This window comes from Tympanuchus pallidicinctus, unplaced genomic scaffold, assembly GCF_026119805.1.
Source record: "Tympanuchus pallidicinctus isolate F22 unplaced genomic scaffold, pur_lepc_1.0 scaffold118, whole genome shotgun sequence".
Classification (NCBI taxonomy): domain Eukaryota; kingdom Metazoa; phylum Chordata; class Aves; order Galliformes; family Phasianidae; genus Tympanuchus; species Tympanuchus pallidicinctus.
The window spans coordinates 31,626-51,694 of record NW_026294636.1 but is presented as its reverse complement, the minus strand read 5'-3'; the positions used below and the strand labels follow the sequence as shown (position 1 = coordinate 51,694).

At 46.8% G+C, this 20,069-nt stretch overlaps 2 long non-coding RNA genes across 4 annotated transcripts in view; one reads left to right on the top strand and one right to left on the bottom strand.

The window, feature by feature from the left end:
• The window catches only part of LOC128075086 (uncharacterized), a 50,359-nt gene extending 47,123 nt beyond the window's left edge, over nucleotides 1-3,236 (top strand). Inside the window, exons 28-29 of the long non-coding RNA XR_008203636.1 lie at nucleotides 2,313-2,722; nucleotides 3,176-3,236. This is a non-coding gene — a long non-coding RNA (uncharacterized LOC128075086). The remainder of the gene's footprint in view (nucleotides 1-2,312; nucleotides 2,723-3,175) is intronic.
• LOC128075087 (uncharacterized) overlaps nucleotides 1-15,990 on the bottom strand; it is a 65,125-nt gene extending 49,135 nt beyond the window's left edge. The window contains exons 1-4 of one of the 3 annotated variants that reach the window (XR_008203638.1): nucleotides 15,942-15,990; nucleotides 10,601-10,620; nucleotides 9,533-9,562; nucleotides 9,233-9,292 (exon numbers count right to left, since the gene is read on the bottom strand). This is a non-coding gene — a long non-coding RNA (uncharacterized LOC128075087). Of the gene's footprint in view, nucleotides 1-9,232; nucleotides 9,293-9,532; nucleotides 9,563-10,382; nucleotides 10,403-10,600; nucleotides 10,621-13,434; nucleotides 13,468-15,941 lie in introns of those variants that run through there. The other 2 variants (XR_008203637.1, XR_008203639.1) reach the window with 2 other exon arrangements.
• Between the last annotated feature and the right edge of the window lie 4,079 nt (nucleotides 15,991-20,069).

Here is a 20,069-nt window from a genome sequence, read left to right as displayed (position 1 = left end):
TAAGGGGAAAAACAGGGATTTCTATGTAAATAAGGGATAATTAAGGTTAAAAACAGGGATTTCCATGAAAGTAAGCGATATTTAAGGGGAAAAACAGGGATTTCTATGAAAATAAGCGATATTTAATGTTCAAAACAGGGATTTCCATGAAAATAAGCGATATTTAAGGGGAAAAACAGGGATTTCTATGAAAATAGGTTATATTTATGAATAAAACAGGGATTTCTATGAAAATAAGCAATATTTAAAGTTAAAAACAGGGATTTCCATGAAAATAAGCGATATTTAAGGGGAAAAACAGGGATTTCTGTGAAAATAAGCGATATTTAAGGTTAAAAACAGGGATTTCTATGAAAATAAGCGATATTTTAGGGGAAAAACAGGGATTTCTGTGAAAATAAGCGATATTTAAGGTTAAAAACAGGGATTTCTAGAAAAAATAAGCGATATTTTAGGGTTAAAAACAGGGATTTCTAGAAAAAATAAGCGATATTTAAGGGGAAAAACAGGGATTTCTATGAAAATAAGCGATATTTAAGGGGAAATACAGGAATTTCCATGAAAATAAGCGATATTTAAGGTTAAAAATAGGGATTTCTATGAAAATAAGTGATATTTTAGGGGAAAAACAGGGATTTCTGTGAAAATAAGCGATATTTTAGGTGAAAAACAGGGATTTCTATGAAAATAAGCGATATTTAAGGTTAAAAACAGGGATTTCCATGAAAATAAGCGATATTTAAGGGGAAAAACAGGGATTTCTAGGAAAATAAGCGATATTTTAGGGGAAAAACAGGGATTTCTATGAAATTAGTTGATATTCAAGGTTAAAAACAGGGATTTCCATGAAAATAAGCGATATTTAAGGTTAAAAACAGGGATTTCTATGAAAGTAAGCGATATTTAAGGGGAAAAACAGGGATTTCTGAAAATAAGAGATATTTACGTTAAAACCAGGGATTTCCATGAAAATAAGAGATATCTAAGGTTGAAAACAGGGATTTCTGTGAAAATAATCCATATTTAATGTTAAAAACAGGGATTTCTATGAAAATAAGTGATATTTAAGGTAAAAAAAAAAAGGATTTCTAGGAAAATAAGCGATATTTTAGGGGAAAAACAGGGATTTCTAGGAAAATAAGCGATATTTAAGGTTAAAAACAGGGATTTATATGAAAATAAGCGATATTTCAGGGGATACACAAGGATTTCTGTGAAAGTAAGCGATATTTTAGGGGAAACACAGGGATTTCTATGAATATAAGCGATATTTAAGGTTAAAAACAGGGATTTCTATGAAAATAAGCGATATTTAAGGGGAAAAACAGGGATTTCCATGAAAATAAGCAATATTTAAGGGGAAAAACGGGGATTTCTGTGAAAATAAGCGATATTTAAGGGGAAAAACGGGGATTTCTAGAAAAAAAAAGCGATATTTAAGGTTAAAAACAGGGATTTCTATGAAAATAAGCGATATTTAAGGGGAAAAACAGGGATTTCCATGAAAATAAGCGATATTTAAGGGGAAAAACAGGGATTTCCATGAAAATAAGCGATATTTTAGGGTTAAAAACAGGGATTTCTAGAAAAAATAAGCGATATTTAAGGTTAAAAACAGGGATTTCTATGAAAATAAGCGATATTTAAGGTTAAAAACAGGGATTTCTAGATAAAAAAACGATATTTTAGGGTTTAAAACAGGGATTTCTATGAAAATAAGCGATATTTATGGGGAAAAACAGGGATTTCTATGAAAATAAGCGATATTCTAGGGGAAAAACAGGGATTTCCTTGAAAATAAGCGATATTTAAGGTTAAAAACAGGGATTTTTAGAAAAAATAAGCGATATTTTAGGGTTAAAAACAGGGATTTCTATGAAAATAAGCGATATTTAAGGTTAAAAACAGGGATTTCTAGATAAAAAAAGCGATATTTTATGGTTAAAAACAGGGATTTCCATGAAAATAAGCGATATTTAAAGTTAAAAACAGGGATTTCTAGAAAAAATAAGCAATATTTAAGGTTAAAAACAGGGATTTCTATGAAAATAAGCGATCTTTTAGGGGAAAAACAGGGATTTCCATGAAAATAAGCGATATTTAAGGTTAAAAACAGGGGTTTCTAGAAAAAATAAGCGATATTTAAGGTTAAAAACAGGGATTTCTATGAAAATAAGCGATATTTAAGGGTAAAAACCGGGATTTCCATGAAAATAAGCGATATTTAAGGGGAAAAACAGGGATTTCTATGAAAATAAGCGATATTTTAAGGTTAAAAACAGGGATTTCTATGAAAATAGGTGATATTTAAGGTTAAAAACAGGGATTTCTATGAAAATAAGCGATATTTTAGGGGAAAAACAGGGATTTCCATGAAAATAAGCGATATTTTAGGGGAAAAACAGGGATTTCTGTGAAAATAAGCGATATTTAAGGTTAAAAACAGGGATTTCTATGAAAATAAGCGATATTTTAGGGGAAAAACAGGGATTTCTATGAAAATAAGTGATATTTTAGGGGAAAAACAGGTATTTCTATGAAAATAAGCGATATTTAATGTTCAAAACAGGGATTTCTATGAAAATAAGCGATATTTAAGGTGAAAAACAGGGATTTCTATGAAAATAAGCGATATTTAAGGGGAAAAACAGGGATTTCTATGAAAATAATCCATATTTAATGTTAAAAACAGGGATTTCTATGAAAATAAGCGATATTTAAGGTTAAAAACACAGGGATTTCCATGAAAATAAGCGATATTTAAGGGGAAAAACAGGGATTTCCATGAAAATAAGCGATATTTAGGGGGAAAAACAGGGATTTCCGTGAAAATAAGCGATATTTACGGTTAAAAACAGGGATTTCTATGAAAATAAGGGATATTTTAGGGGAAAAACAGGGATTTCTAGGAAAATAAGCGATATTTAAGGTGAAAAACAGGGATTTCTAGGAAAATAAGCGATATTTAAGGTTAAAAACAGGGATTTCCATGAAAATAAGCGATATTTAAGGTTAAAAACAGGGATTTCTAGGAAAATAAGCGATATTTAGGGTTAAAAACAGGGATTTCTATGAAAGTAAGCGATATTTAAGGGGAAAAACAGGGATTTCTGTGAAAATAAGCGATATTTAAGGTTAAAAACAGGGATTTCTTTGAAAATAAGCGATATTTAAGGTTAAAAACAGGGATTTCTGTGAAAATAAGCGATATTTAAGGGGAAAAACAGGGATTTCTATGAAAATAAGCGATATTTATGGCTAAAAACAGGGATTTCTGTGAAAATAAGAGATATTTAAGGTTAAAAACAGGGATTTCTGTGAAAATAAGCGATATTTTAGAGGAAAAACAGGGATTTCTATGAAAATAGGTGATATTTAAGGTTAAAAACAGGGATTTCTATGAAAATAGGTGATATTTATGGTTAAAAACAGGGATTTCTATGAAAATAAGTGATATTTAAGGTGAAAAACAGGGATTTCAATGAAAATATGTGATATTTAATGTTAAAAACAGGGATTTCTATGAAAATAAGCGATATTTAAGGTTAAAAACAGGGATTTCCATGAAAATAAGCGATATTTAAGGGGAAAAACAGGGATTTCTATGAAAATAAGCGATATTTAAGGTTAAAAACAGGGATTTCTATGAAAATAAGAGATATTTAAGGTTAAAAACAGGGATTTCTGTGAAAATAAGCGATATTTAAGGTTAAAAACAGGGATTTCTAGGACAATAAGCGATATTTAAGGTTAAAAACAGGGATTTCCATGAAAATAAGCCATATTTAAGGGGAAAAACAGGGATTTCTATGTAAATAAGGGATAATTAAGGTTAAAAACAGGGATTTCCATGAAAATAAGCGATATTTAAAGTTAAAAACAGGGATTTCTAGGAAAATAAGCGATATTTCAGGGGAAAAACAGGGATTTCCATGAAAATAAGAGATATTTTAGGGGAAAAACAGGGATTTCTATGAAAATAAGCGATATTTAAGGTTAAAATCAGGGATTTTTACTTTTAGGGCACAGGGAGCCATAGGGACACACTGCGACCCGTAGAGACCCGTAGAGATACATAGGGAGCCAAAGGGACCCATAGCGACCCATAGAGACCCATAGGGACACAAAGGGACACAAAGGAATGCATAGCAACCCATAGAAACACATAGAGATCTATAGGGACCTCTAGGGAGCCATAGAGACCCATGGAGATACATAGCGACCCATAGTGACCCATAGAGACCGATAGGCACCTAAAGGGACCCTTAGGGAAACATTGCACCCAATAGAGACCCAGAGAGACGCATGGGGACCTCTAGGGACCAATAGGAAGCCATAGGGACCCACGGAGATATATAGTGACACATAGCGACCCATAGGGACCCATAGAGACCCATAGAGATACATAGGAGCCATAGGGACGATATGGACCCATAGAGACCCAAAGGGACAGATAGAGATACATAGAGAACCATAGGGACCCATAGGAACCCATAGGGACCCATAGGGATACACTCAGACCCATGGAAACACTTAGGGACCCATAGTGACCCATAGACTCACAGGGTCACTATAGACACACATAGCGAGCCATAGGGATTTGTAGGGCCCCATAAATACCCATAGGGACCCATAGGGACCATAGGAATGCATAGGGATCCTTAGAGATCTATAGGGACATATAGGGACCCATAGGGACCCACAGAGATACATTCGAACCCATAGAAACACATAGGGAGTCATAGGGACCCATGGAGATACATAGCGACCCAATGTGACCCAATGCCACTAATAGCGACCGATAGAAATCCATAGGGACCGACAGGGACTCAGAGAGAGCCATAGGGAGTCATAGGGACACATATGGACCCATAGAGAACCACAGGGCTGCATAGGAACCCACAGAGAACCCATAGAGACACATAAAGACACATAAAGACACAGGAACCCATAGAGACACATAAAGATACATAGGGACCCATAAAGATACACAGGGAACCAAAGGAACCCACAGGGACCCATAGAGATACATAGGGAGCCATAGGGACTTATAGGCACCCACAACGACCCATAGAGAACAATAGGGACCCATAGGGACACATATGGACCCATAGAGAACCACAGGGCTGCATAGGAACCCACAGAGATACATTCAGACCCATAAAAACTCATAGGACCCATAGAGACCCATAGAGATTCATAGGGACCCATAGGGACCCATAGGGAAGCATACGGAAGCATACAGAAGCATATGGAAGCATAGGGAACCACAGGGACCCATAGGGAGTCATTGAGTCTCATAGGGACGCATAGAGACCCATTGGGAGACATAGGGCTGCATAGGGCCCCATAGAGATACATTCAGTCCCATAGAAACTCATAGAGACCCATAGAGATACATTTGGATGCATAGAAACCCATAGGGAGCCATAGAGACCTATAGGCATTCATAGAGAAACATAGAGATCCATAGGGACCCATAGAGACCTATAGGGGCACATAGGGAACCATAGAGATACATAGGGAACCATAGGGACCCATGGGGAACCATAGAGACCCATTGGGACAGATAGAGATACATAGTGAACCATAGGAACCCATAGGGATACAAAACGATAAATAGGGAGCCATAGGGCGCCATAGAGATCTATAGAGACGTATAGGGACCCACAGAGATGCATTCGAACCCACAGAATCCCATAAGGAGTCATAGGGACCCATTGAGATACACAGCGACCCATTACGACCCATACAGATACACAGAGACACATAGGGACCTGTTGGGACTCATAGGGATAAATAGGCAACCATAGGGAGCCAAAGGGGGCCATACAGACCCATAGGGAACCAGAGAGATACGTAGGGAACCAGTGGGACCCACAGGCAATATAGCGACCCATACAGACCCATAGGGAACCATAGGGAACCATAGGGACAATAAAGAACCATACAGACCCATAGAGATGCATAGGAAGCCATAGGGACACATAGGCATCCGTAGCGACCCATAGAGACCATAGGGAGCAATAGACACCCATAGGGACCCATAGAGACACATAAGGAGCCATAGGGACCCATAGAGACACATAAGGAGCCATAGGGACCCATAGGGGCCATAGGGATGCTTAAGGACCCACAGAGACCCATAGAGTTGTATGGGGACCTATAGGGACCCAGAGGGAAATATAAAGATATAGAGCGACCCACAGCGACCCATAGGCACCGATAGAGACACTTAGAAATCCATCTTAGAAAGACCCATAGAGATAGATGCATGGGGACCTATAGGGACGCATAGGGCCCCATAGGGCATCATAGAGCCCCATAGGGACACATAGGGATGCTTAGGGACCCATAGAGACCCATAGAGATGCATGGGGACCTATAGGGACACATAGGGACCCATAGAGATACATTCGGAGCCATAGAAACGCATATGGAGACATAGGGACCCATAGAGACCTATAGGGGCACTTAAGGACCCATAGAGATCCGTAAGGAACCATAGGGACCCATAGAAACCCACAGGGACACATGGAGAACCATAGGGACCCATGGAGACCCATAGGGACCCATAGAAACACACAGGGACACATGGAGAACCATAGGGACCCATAGGGACACCTAGAATCCCGTAGGGACCCATAGGGACCCATAGAGAACCATAGAGATGCATTCAGAACCATAGAAACTCATAGGGACCCATAGCGACCAATGGAGAAGCACAGGGACCCCTAGAGACACATAGAGATACATAGTTAACCATAGGGACCCACAGAGACCCATAGGGAACCATAGGGACCCATAGAGGTACTTAGGGAGCCATAGGTACTCATAGAGACCCATAGGAAACCATGGGGCTCTAAAGGGAACCCATTGGGAAACATAGTGACATATGGCGAGCCATAGGGACTGACAGGGACCCATAGGGACCCATAGGGACCCATAGAGATGCATGGGGACCTATAGGGACCCATAGGGAAATATAAAGATATATAGCGACCCACAGCAACCCATAGGCATCGATAGAGACACCTAGAGATCCATAGGGACCCATAGAGACCTCTAGGGGAACATAGGGACCCATAGAGATACATAGGGAACCCTAGGGACCCACAGGGAACCATAGAGATACATTCAGACTAATAGAAAATCATAGGGAAACATAGCGACCCATAGAAACCCAAAGGGACCCATAGGCATCTGTAGAAAGTCATAGGGAGCCACAGGCACCCATAGTGACCCATAAAGATCCATAGGGACACATCGGGATCCATAGAAACCCACAGGAAGCCATAGGGACTCCTAGAAAGCCATAGGGACACATAGGAACCCCTAAGGCGCCATGGGGATGCATAGGGAGCCATAGAGATCCATTCAGACCCACAGAAACCGGTAGGGAGCCATAGGGACCCATGGAGATACATAGCGACCCATAGCAACCCATAAAGACCCATAGAAACATAGGCACCCATAGGAATCCTTAGGGACCCATAGGCACCCATTGCACCCAATAGGGACCCATAGAGATAGATGCCTCATAGAGCCCCATAGGGACACATAGGGATGCTTAGGGAACCATAGAGATGCATGGGGACCTATAGGGACGCATAGGGCCCCATAGAGCCCCATAGAAACACATAGGGATGCTTAGGGACCCATAGAGATGCATGGGGACCTATAGGGACACATAGCGACCCATAGAGATACATTCGGACCCATAGAAACACATATGGAGCCATAGGGACCGATAGAGACCTATAGGGGCACTTAAGGACCCATAGAGATACATAAGGAACCATAGGGACCCCTGGAGACCTATAGGGGCACATAGGGACCTATAGGCATTCATAGGGAACCATAGGGACCCATGGAGACCCATAGGGACCCATAGAAACCCACAGGGACACATGGAGAACCATAGGGACCCATGGAGAACCAAAGAGACCCAAAGGGACAGATAGAGATACATGGGGAGCCCTAGGGACACCTAGAATTCCGTATTGACCTATAGGGAAACATAGGGACCCATAGAGAACCATAGAGAACAATAGAAACTCATAGGGACCCATAGCGACCAATGGAGAACCACAAGGGACCCCTAGAGACACATAGAGATACATAGTTAACCATAGGGACCCATAGAGACTCATAAGGGAACCATAGGGACTCATAGAGGTACATAGGGACCCAAAGGCATCCATAGGGACCCATAGAGACCCATAGAAAACCATAGGGCTTTAAAGGGTACCCATTGGGAACCATGGAGACATATGGCGAGCCATAGGGACTGACAGGGACCATAAAGACCCATGGGGACACATAGGCACCCATAGGGACACATAGACACCCATAGGCACCCATAGGGACCCAGAGAAAACCATAGGGACCCATAGAAAACAACAGGGCTCTAAAGGGAACCCATTGGGAACAATAGAGACATCTGGCGAGACATAGAATCATAGAATCATAGAATCATAGAATCACCAAGGTTGGAAAAGACCTAAAAGATCATCCAGTCCAACCGTTCACCTATTCCCAATAGCTCCTACTAAACCATGTCCCTCAATACAACATCCAGTCTTTCCTTGAACACCCCCAGGGTCGGTGACTCCACCACCTCCCTGGGCAGTCCGTTCCAGTGCCTGACCACCCTTTCTGAAAAGTAATACTTCCTAAAAGGGACTGACAGGGACCCATAGAGACCCATAGGGACACATAGGCAACCATAGGGACCCATAGGGACCCATGAAGAAGCATAGGGCTGTATAGAGACCCATAGAGATACATTCAGTCCACAGGGATCCATAGACACACATAGGGAGCCATATGGTTCATAGGGCCCCGTAAGGACCTATAGGGACACATAGGGACCATCGGGATTCGTAGGGACCCGTAGAGACCTATGGCGAGCCATAGGGCCGCATAGGGACCCATAGGGACCTATGGCGAGTCATAGGGACCGAAAGGGACAGATAGGGACTGATAGGGACTGATAGGGAACGACAGGGACCCAGAGAGACCCGTAGGGAGCCATGGGGAGCCATAGGCACCGATAGAGAAACATAGTGATCCATAGGGACCCATGAAGACCCATAGAGACTCATAGAGTCTCATAGGGCTGCATAGAGATCCATAGAAAACCGTAAGCTGTATAGGGACCCATAGGGACCCATAGAGATCTATTGGGATCTATAGGGAGCCGTAGGGACCCATAGAGATACATTTGGACACATAGAGACCCATAGGGAGCCATATGGAGCCATAGAGACCCATAGAGACCCATTGAGAACTAAAGGTCTGCATAGGGATATACAGAGATACATTAATACCCAGAGAAAATCATAGCGACCCATAGGGACCCATAGGGATCCATAGTAAACCATAGGGACCCATTTGGACCTATTGTGAGCCATAGGGATACATAGAGTCCCATAGAGTCCCATAGGGACCTATGGCGTGCAACTGGGACCCATAGGGACCCATAGAGATACATTCAGACCCATAGAAACTCTTTGGGATCCGTAGGGACCCATAGAGAGCCATAGAGAGCCATAGAGAGCTATAGAGACCTGTAGGGACCCATAGGTACCCATGGAGAACTACAGGGCTACATAGGTACCCATTGGGGTACATTCAGACACATAGAAACTCATAGGGACGCATAGAGACCCATAGTGATACATAGGGACCCCTAGGGACCCATTGAAAACCACAGGGCTCTAAAGGGAACCCTTAAGGAACCATAGAGAGATATGGCGAGCCATAGGGACCGATAGGGACCCATAGGGAGCCATAGAGACCGATGAAGACACATAGAAATCCATTCAGACCCATAGGGACCCACTGGGTCCCATAGAGACATATGGCGACCCAATGGGACCCTAAGCGACCTGTAGAAAACCATAGAGAAACATAGGGCTGCATAGGGACCCATAAGGATCCACAGGGAACCACAGGGACACATGGAGATCCATAGGGACCGATAGGGACCCTTTGGGACCCATAAATTAATATAGGGTTACATTCAGACCCACAGAAAATCATAGGGAGCCATAGAGACCCAGAGAGACCCATAAGGATACAAAAGGAACCATAGGGAGATATTGGGAGCTATAGAGATGCATACGGACCCATAGGGACATCTAGGGACCCATAGAGATCCATAGGGACCCAAAGGGACACATAGGGACACACTGGGACCCATAGCGACTCATAGGGAGCCAAAGGGACCCATAGGAACCATAGGGACCCTTAAGGACCCATAGAGATACATTGAGTCCCATAGGAACTCATAGGGACCCATAGGGACACATAGGGAGAGATAGCGACCCATAGCAACCTATAGAGACTCATAAGGATACATAGGGAAGCACAGGGACCCATGGAGACCCATAGAGATCTATTGGGATATATGGGGACCATACGGACCATAGAGATATATATGGACACATAGAAACCCATAGGGAGCCATAGAGACGCATAGGCATTCATAGAGAAACATAGGGAGCCATAGGGAGCCATAGGGAGCCATAGACGCACATAGGGAGCCATAGCGACACAGAGCGACCCATAGAGATACATAGGGAACCAGAGGGACCCATGGAGACCCATAGAGATCTATTGGGATCTATTGGGAGCCGTAGGGACACACAGAGATTCATTTGGGCACATAGAAACCCATAGGGAGCCATAGAGACCCATAGGGAGCCATAGACACACATAGGGAGCCATAGGGAGGCATAGGGCCCCATAAGGACCCATAGGAACCCATAGGGAGCCATAGAATCCTAGAATCCCAAGGTTGGAAACGACCTCTCAGATCATCCAGTCCAAGCGCCTCCTCATCACCACTGCCACCACTGGTACTCAAGCACAGCATGCAGCACGTCGTCCAGACGCCTCTGGAGCGCCGCCAGGGACGGCGACTCCACCCCCTCCCTGGGCAGCCATTGCAGAGCCTGAGCACTCTCAGGGAGAAGCAGCTCTTCCTTACGGCCAACCTCAACCTCCTCTGATACAGCTTGCGGCCATCGCCCCGCGTGCTGCTCGTTGCCTGGGAGGCCAAACCCCTCTTCGCCACAGCCTCCCTTCAGCAGCTTGTGCAGTGCCATCAGCTCTCCCCCGAGCCTCCTCTTCTCCACACCGAACCATCCCAGCTCCCTCAGCCGCTCCTCACAAGGCTTGTGCTCCACACCCCTCGCACGTTTCGCTGCCCTTCTCTGCACACGCTCCAGGACCTCCACATCTTTCCTGGAGTGAGGAGCCCCAAACCGAACCCCGCACTCGAGGTGCGGCCTCACCGGCGCTGAGTACAGGGGATGCTCAGCTCCCTGCTCCTGCTGGCCACCCTGTTTCTGATGCAGGCCAGGATGCCGCCAGCCCTCTTGGCCACCTGGGCACACCGTGGGCTCACGTTCAGCCCAGCACCAACCAACACCCCCAGCTCCTTCTCTTCTTCACACTCATCCAGCCACTCACCCCCAAGTCTGTACCGCTGCATGGGGTCGTTGTGCCCAAAGTGCAGAACCCGGCACTTGGCCTTCTTGAACCTCATCCCATTCACCTCGGCCCAGCGCTCCAGCCTGTCTACATCCCTCTGCAGGGCCGCCCTGCCCTCAGGCAGATCCACACCACCTCCCAGCTTGGTGTCATCTGCAAACCTGCTGAGGCTGCACTCTATGCCCTCATCCAGGTCACCAAGAAAGATAGGGATGCATAGGGACCCATAGAGGGACCCACAGGGACCCACAGAGATACAATCGGACCCAGAGAAAACCATAGGGAGTCATAGGGACCCATGGAGATACATAGCAACCCATCGCGACCCATAGCGACACGTAAGGAACCATAGGGAGCCATATGGAGCCATAGAGACCCATAGGGACCCATGGAGAACTACAAGGCTGCATAGGGATCCATAGAGATACATTCAGACCCAGAGAAAATCATAGCGACCTATAGGGACCCACAGGGACCCATAAAGAGACAGGAAAGCACCTCCAGCACCCACTGCCAGGCAGCAAGAGAGCGCCCCCCCACCCGGAAGGGCCAGATCCCGGGACTGCTGCCATGTGCAGGGATGGGAACCTGGGACTGGGGCAGTGACACTTTAATGCCCCGTTCACTGCGTGATGTTTGGAGTGGAATACTGGAACCATAAAAATGTAGAACCATGACAGGGGCCTATAGGGACCCATAGGGAAATATAAAGATACATAGCGACCCACAGCGACCCATAGGCACTGATAGAGACACCTAGAGATCCATAGGGACCCATAGAGATCCATAGGGGAACGTAGGGAACCATAGGGACCCATAGGGAACCATAGAGGTACATCCGGACCCATAGAAACTCATAGGGATCCATAGGGACCTATAGAGACCCATAGAGAGCTATAGAGACCCATAGGGACCCATGGAGAACTACAGGGCTACATAGGTACCCATAGGGATACATAGAGACCCATAGAAACTCATAGGGACTCACAGAGAAACATGGAGACCCACAGAGACCCATAGAGACCTATGGCGAGATGTAAGGACCGATAGGGACCCACAGAGACGCAGGGAGACTCATAAGGTTACATAAGGAACCATGGGATATTGGGAGCTATAGAGACGCATAGGGACCCTTAGAGATCCATAGGACTGCATAGGGACCTGTAGAGATACATTCAGTCCCAGGGAAACTCATAGGGACCCATAGCGACCCATAGGGAGCTACAGTGACCCTCAGGGACCCATAGAAAACCATAGGGCTGTATAGGGACCCACAGGGAACCATATAAACTTATGGAGAGCCATAGGGACACACATGGAGACATAGAGGCCCACAGAGATACATTCAGACCCATAGAAACTCATAGGGATCCATAGGGATCCATAGGGAGCTATAGAGAGCCATAGGGAAAGATAGAGATACATACAGAACCATAGGGATCCATATGGAGCCATAGAGACCCATAGGGACCCACAGGGACCCATAGGGACCCATAAAGAAACATAGTGATAAATAGGGACCCATAGTGAAATATAGTGACCCATAGAGACACATAGAGACCCATAGAGACCCATAGATAGAACTATAGGGACCCATACAGATACATTCAGACCCATAGAAACCCATAGAGACCCATAGAAACCCGTAGAGACCCATAGGAACCTGTAGGGAACCATAGAGGACCATAGAGGACCATAGGGCTGCATAGAAATCCATAGGGCTGCATAGGGAGCCACAGGGACCCATAGGACCCATAGGGCCCCATAGGGACCCCTAAGGAGCCATGGGGATGAATAGGGCCCCATAGGGACCCATAAGGACCCATAGAGATCTATAGGGATATATAGGGAAACATAGGGACCCAGAGAGATACATAAGGACCCATAGAAACCCAGAGGGAGCCATAGACACCCATGGAGACCCATGGAGACCCATAGGGACCCATAAAGAACCATAGGGATACATTCAGACCCATACAAACTCATAGGGACCCATTGTACCCAATAGAGACCCATACAGATGCATGGGGACCTACAGGGAGCCATAGGGACCAATGGAGATATACAGTGACCCCTAGCGACCCATACAGATCCATAGGGACCCATAGAGACCTCTAGGGGCACATAGGGGCCCATAGGGAGTCACAGTGTCTTCTAGGGATCCATAGAGACACATAGGGAACCATAGAAACACATAGGCACCCATAGAGACCCATAGGCACCCATAGAGACACAAAGAGACCTATAGGGGCACAGAGGGACTCATAGAGATACATAGGGACCCATAGGGACCCATGGAGAACCATAATTACCCACAGGGAACCCAAGAGAACCATAGGGCTGCATAGGGACCCATAGACATACATTCAGACCCATAGAAACCATTGGGATCCATAGGGACTGTAGAAATGCATAGGGACCCTTAGAGATGCATGGGGACCTATATGGACCCATATGGACCCATTGACATACATTCGGACCCATAGAAACCCACAGGGAGCAACAGGGACCCATGGAGATACATAGCGACCCATATCGACCCAAAGCGACACATGGAGTCGCATAGGAACACATAGGGACGCATAGGGACCCACAGGAACACATAGGGACCCATAGGGAACTATAAGGAACCATTGAGAACCATAGGGCTGCATAGGTACTTATAGGGACCCATAGCAACCCATAGAGACCCATAGGCACACATAGGGACCCACGGAGACAAATAGGCACCCATAGCGACCCATAGAAACCCATAGGGAACCATGGGCACCCATTGCACCCAATAGAGACCCATAGAGATGCATGGGGACCTATAGGGACACATAGGGACCCATAAAGATGTATAGCGACCCACAGTGACCCATAGGCAGAGACTGAGACACACAGAGGTCCATAGGGACCCATGGAGACCCACAGGGAACAATAGGGACCCATAAAGATCCAGAGGGACCCATAGGAATCCATAGAAACCCATAGGAAGCCATAGGAACACATGGGGACCCCTAAGAAGCCATGGGGATGCATAGGGACCCATAGAGATACATTCGGACCCATAGAAACCCGTAGGGAGCCATAGGGATCCATAAGGAGCTATTTTCTATATATACATCTTTATCTATATATACATCTTTATGTATCTTTATGTATCAGCCATAGGGACAGATAAAGATACATAGGGACCCATAGGGACCCATAGGGAACCATAGGGAACCATAGTGATAAATAGGGACATATAGTGACCCATAGAGACCCACAGAGACCTACGGCGAGCTATAGGGACCCATACAGATACATTCAGTCCCATATAAACTCATAGGGACCCATAGAGAACCATAGGGAGACATAGGGCTGCATAGAGCCCCATAGAGATACATTCAGTCCCATATAAACTCATAGGGACCCAGATTGACCCATAGGGAGCCATAGGGACCCATGCAGAGCTATACGGGCTCATAGGACCCATAGAGATACATAGGGAACCCATAGAAAACGATGGGGATTTGTACGGACTCTTCGGGAACCATAGAGACCTATGGCGAGCCATAGGGACCGATAGAAAGCCATAGAGATACATAGGGACCCATAGCGACCCAAAGAGACCCATAGAGACCCATAGAGATACAAAGGGACCCATGGGGACTCATGGGGACCGATAGAGATGCATAGTGAACCATAGGGACCCATAGGGATACAAAGGGAGAAATAGGGAGCCATAGGGCGCCATAGGGAGCCATAGCGACCCATAGACCCACAGGGGGCCTTAGACACACATAGCGAGCCATAGGAATGCATAGGGCCCCATAAGGACCCATAGGGACCCATAGAGATCTATAGGGACTTATACGGACCCATAGGGACCCACAGGGATACATTCGAACCCATAGAAACCCATAGGGAGTCATAGGGACCCATGGAGATACATAGTGACCCATAGCGACCCATGACGACCTATAGATACATAGAGACACATAGGGACCCATGGGGACCCATAGGGATACATAGGGACCCATAGGGAGCCGTAGGGACACATAGGTATCCGTAGCGACCCATAGAGACCATAGGGAGCCATAGACACCCATAGGGACCCATAGAGATTCATAGGGAAACAGGGGGACCCATAGAGACACATAGGGACCCATAGGGACATTTACAGACCTATGGCGAGCCATAAAGAGATATACAGTGACCCATAGAGACCCATAGGCACACAGAGAGAAACATAGAGATCCCCCTAGGGACCCATAGAGACATATAGGGGCACATAGGGAATCATAGAGATATATAGGGACTCATAGAGACCCATAGAAAACTATAGGGACCCGTAGGGACGCATAGGGACATGTAGGGACACGTAGGCACCCTTAGAGATATATGGGGACCTATAGGGACCCATAGGGAAATATAAAGATATAGAGCAACCCACAGCGACCCATAGGCACCGATAGAGAGCCATAGAGATCCATAGGGACCCGTAGAGGAATATAGGGAACCGTAGAGACCAATAGAATCACAGAATCATAGAATCACCAAGGTTGGAAAAGACCTCAAAGATCACCCAGTCCAACCGTTCACCCATTCCCAGTAGCTCCCACTGAACCACGTCCCTCAGCACAACATGCAGCCTTTCCTTGAACACCCCCAGGCTCGGTGACTCCACCACCTCCCTGGGCATCCATTCCAGTGCCTGACCACCCTTTCTGAACAGTAACACTTCCTCATGTCCAGCCTGAATCTCCCCTGCCGCAGCTTGAAGCCATTCCCCCTGCTCCTATCACTGATGACACGAGAGCAGAGGCCGACCCCCAGCTCACCACAACCTCCCTTCAGGCAGCCATAGAGAGCAGTGAGGTCTCCCCTGAGCCTCCTCTCCTCCAGGCTGAACAACCCCAGCTCCTTCAGCCTCTCCTCAGCAGCCCTGTGTTCCAGACCCCTCACCATTTCGTTGCCCTCCTTTGAACACGTTCCAGGGCCTCAATGTCTTTCTTGCAGTGAGGGGCCCAAAACTGGACACAGCACTCGAGGTGCGGCCTCACCAGTGCTGAGCACAGGGCACAATCACCTCTCTGCTCCTGCTTGCAGCGCTGTTTCTGATGCAAGCCAGGCTGCCCTTGGCCTTCTTGGCCACCTGGGCACACTGTGGGCTCATGTTCAGCCCAGCATCCATCCATACCCCCAGGTCCATTTCCTCTACGCCGTCCTCCAGCCACACCGCCCCAAGCCTGCAGTGTCGCCTGGGGTTGTTGTGGCCGAAGTGCAGGACCCGGCATTTGGCCTTGTTGAAACTCATCCTATTGGCTTCAGCCCAGCTCTCCAGCCTGTCCAGATCCCTCTGCAGGGCCTCGCTACCCCCAGGCAGATCCACACTTCCAGCCCATTTGGTGCCATCTGCGAATTTACTGAGGGTGCACTCGATGCCCTCATCGAGGTCATCAATAAAGATACTGAAGAGGACAGGCCCCAGCACCGAGCCCTGGGGAACACCGCTCACGACCGGTCGCCAGCTGGATTTGACTCCATTCACCACCACTCTCTGAGCCCGGCCCTCCAGCCAGCTCCTCACCCAGCCAAGAGTGCATCCATCCAAGCCTCTGGCTGCCAGCTTCTGCAGGAGAATGCTGTGGGAGACAGTGCCAAAGGCTTTGCTGAAGTCTAGGTAGACCACATCACATGGGGAACCATCAATAGGGAACCATAGAGATACGTTCAGACTCATAGAAAATCATAGGGAAACATAGCGACCCATAGAAACCCAAAGGGACCCATAGGCATCTGTAGAAAGCCTTAGTGAGCCACAGGCACCCATAGCGACCCATAAAGATCCATAGGGACACATCGGGATCCATAGAAACCCACAGGAAGCCATAGGGACTCCTAGAAAGCCATAGGGACCCATAGGAATCCTTAGGAACCCATAGGCACCAATTGCACCCAATAGGGACCCATAGAGATAAATGCATGGGGACCTATAGGGACGTGTAGGGGACCTATAGGGACCCATAGAGATACATTCGTACCCATACAAACGCATATGTAGTCATAGGGACCCATACAGACCTATAGGGGCACTTAAGGACCCATAGAGATCCATAAGGAACCATAGGGACCCCTGGAGACCTATAGGGGCACATAGGGACCTATAGACATACATAGGGAACCATAGGGACCCATGGAGACCCATAGGGACCCATAGAAACCCACAGGGACACATGGAGAACCAAAAAGACCCAAAGGGACAGAAAGAGATACATGGAGAACCACAGGGACCCCTAGAGACACATAGAGATACATAGTTAACCATAGGGACCCATAGAGATACATAGGGAGCCATAGGGAAATATAAAGATACGTAGCGACCCACAGCGACCCATAGGCACCGATAGAGACACCTAGAGATCCATAGGGAACCATAGAGACCTCTAGGGGAACATACGGACCCATAGAGATACATAGGGAACCATAGGGACCAACAGGGGACCATAGAGATACATTCAGAATCATAGAGACCCATAGAGATACATTTGGATGCATAGAAACCCATAGGGAGCCATAGAGACCCATATGCATTCACAGAGAAACATAGAGATCCATAGGGACCCATAGAAACCTATAGGGGCACATAGGGAACCATAGAGATACATAGGGAACCATAGGGACCCATGGGGAGCCATAGAAAACGATAAGGATTTGTAGGGACCCATTGGGAACCATAGAGACCTATGGCGAGCCATAGGGACCGACAGAAAGCCATAGAGATACATAGGGACCCATAGGGACAGATAGAGATGCATAGTGAACCATAGGGACCCATAGGGAGCCTTAGGGAGCTATAGGGAGCCACAGGGAGCCGTAGGGAGCCGTAGGGAGCCATAGTGACCCGTAGACCCACAGGGGGCCATAGACACACATAGCGAGCCATAGGGATGCATAGGACCCCATAAGGACCCAAAGGGATCCATAGAGATCTATAGGGACCTATAGAACCCATAGGGACCCACAGGGATACATTCGAACTCATAGAATCCCATAGGGAGTCATAGGGACCCATGGAGATACACAGCCACCCATAGCAACCCAGAGCAACCCATACAGATACATAGGGACCCTTTGGGACCCATAGGAATACATAGGGAACCATAGGGAGCCATAGGGAGCCATACAGACCCATAGGGACCCAGAGAGATACATAGGGAATCATTGGGACCCATAAGCAATATAGCGACCCATACAGACCCATAGGGAACCTTTGGGACCCATAGGAAACCTTTGGGACCCATAGAAATACATAGGTAGCCATAGGGACACATAGGTATCCGTAGCGACCCGTAGAGACCGTAGGGAGCCATAGACACCCATAGGGACCCATAGAGATTCATAGGGAACCATAGAGATCCATAGAGACACATAGGGAGACATCGGGACACTTAGAGAAACAGAGATCCATAGGGAGCCATAGAGACATATAGGGGCACATAGGGAATCATAGAGATATATAGGGACTCATAGAGATGCATAGAAAACCATAGGGCAGTAAGGGATTCCATTGGGAACCATAGAGACCCATAGGGACACATAGGCACCCATAGAGATCCATAGAAAACCGTAGAGAACCATGGGGAAATATAAAGATATATAGCAACCCATAGGCACCGATAGAGACATATAGAGATCCACAGGGACCCACAGAGACCTCTAGGGGAACATAGGGAACCATAGGGAACCATAGAGATACGTTCAGACTGATAGAAAATCATAGAGAAACACAGCGACCCATAGAAACCCAAAGGGACCCATAGGCATCTGTAGAAAGACATAGGGAGCCACAGGCACCCATAGCGACCCATAAAGATCCATAGGGACACATCGGGATCCATAGAAACCCACAGGAAGCTATAGGGACTCCTAGAAAGCCATAGGGACACATAGGAACCCCTAAGGCGCCATGGGGTGCATAGGGAGCCATAGAGATCCATTCAGACCCACAGAAACCCGTAGGGACCCATAGGGACCCATGGAGATACACAGCGACCCATAGCAACCCATAAAGACCCATAGAAACACATAGGCACCCATAGGAATCCTTAGGGACACATAGGCACCCATTGCACCCAATAGGGACCCATAGAGACAGATGCATGGGGACCTATAGGGACCCGTAGGGCCCCATAGGGCCTCATAGAGCCCCATAGGTACACCTAGGGATGCTTAGGGACCCATAGAGACCCATAGAGATGCATGGAGACCTATAGGGACACATAGGGACCCTTGGAGATACATTCGGAGCCATAGAAACGCATATGGAGCCATAGGGACCCATAGAAACCCACAGGGGACACATAGAGAACCACAGGAACCCATGGAGAACCAAAGAGACCCAAAGGGACAGATAGAGATACATGGAGAACCATCGGGACCCATAGGGACCCAAAGAGAACCATAGGGACCCATAGGGACTCATGTGGACCCATGGAGATACATAGGGAGCCACAGCAACCTGTAGAGACCCTTAGAGACCCTTAGGGACCGATAGGAAAACATAGGGCTCTAAAGGGAACCCTTTGGGAACCACA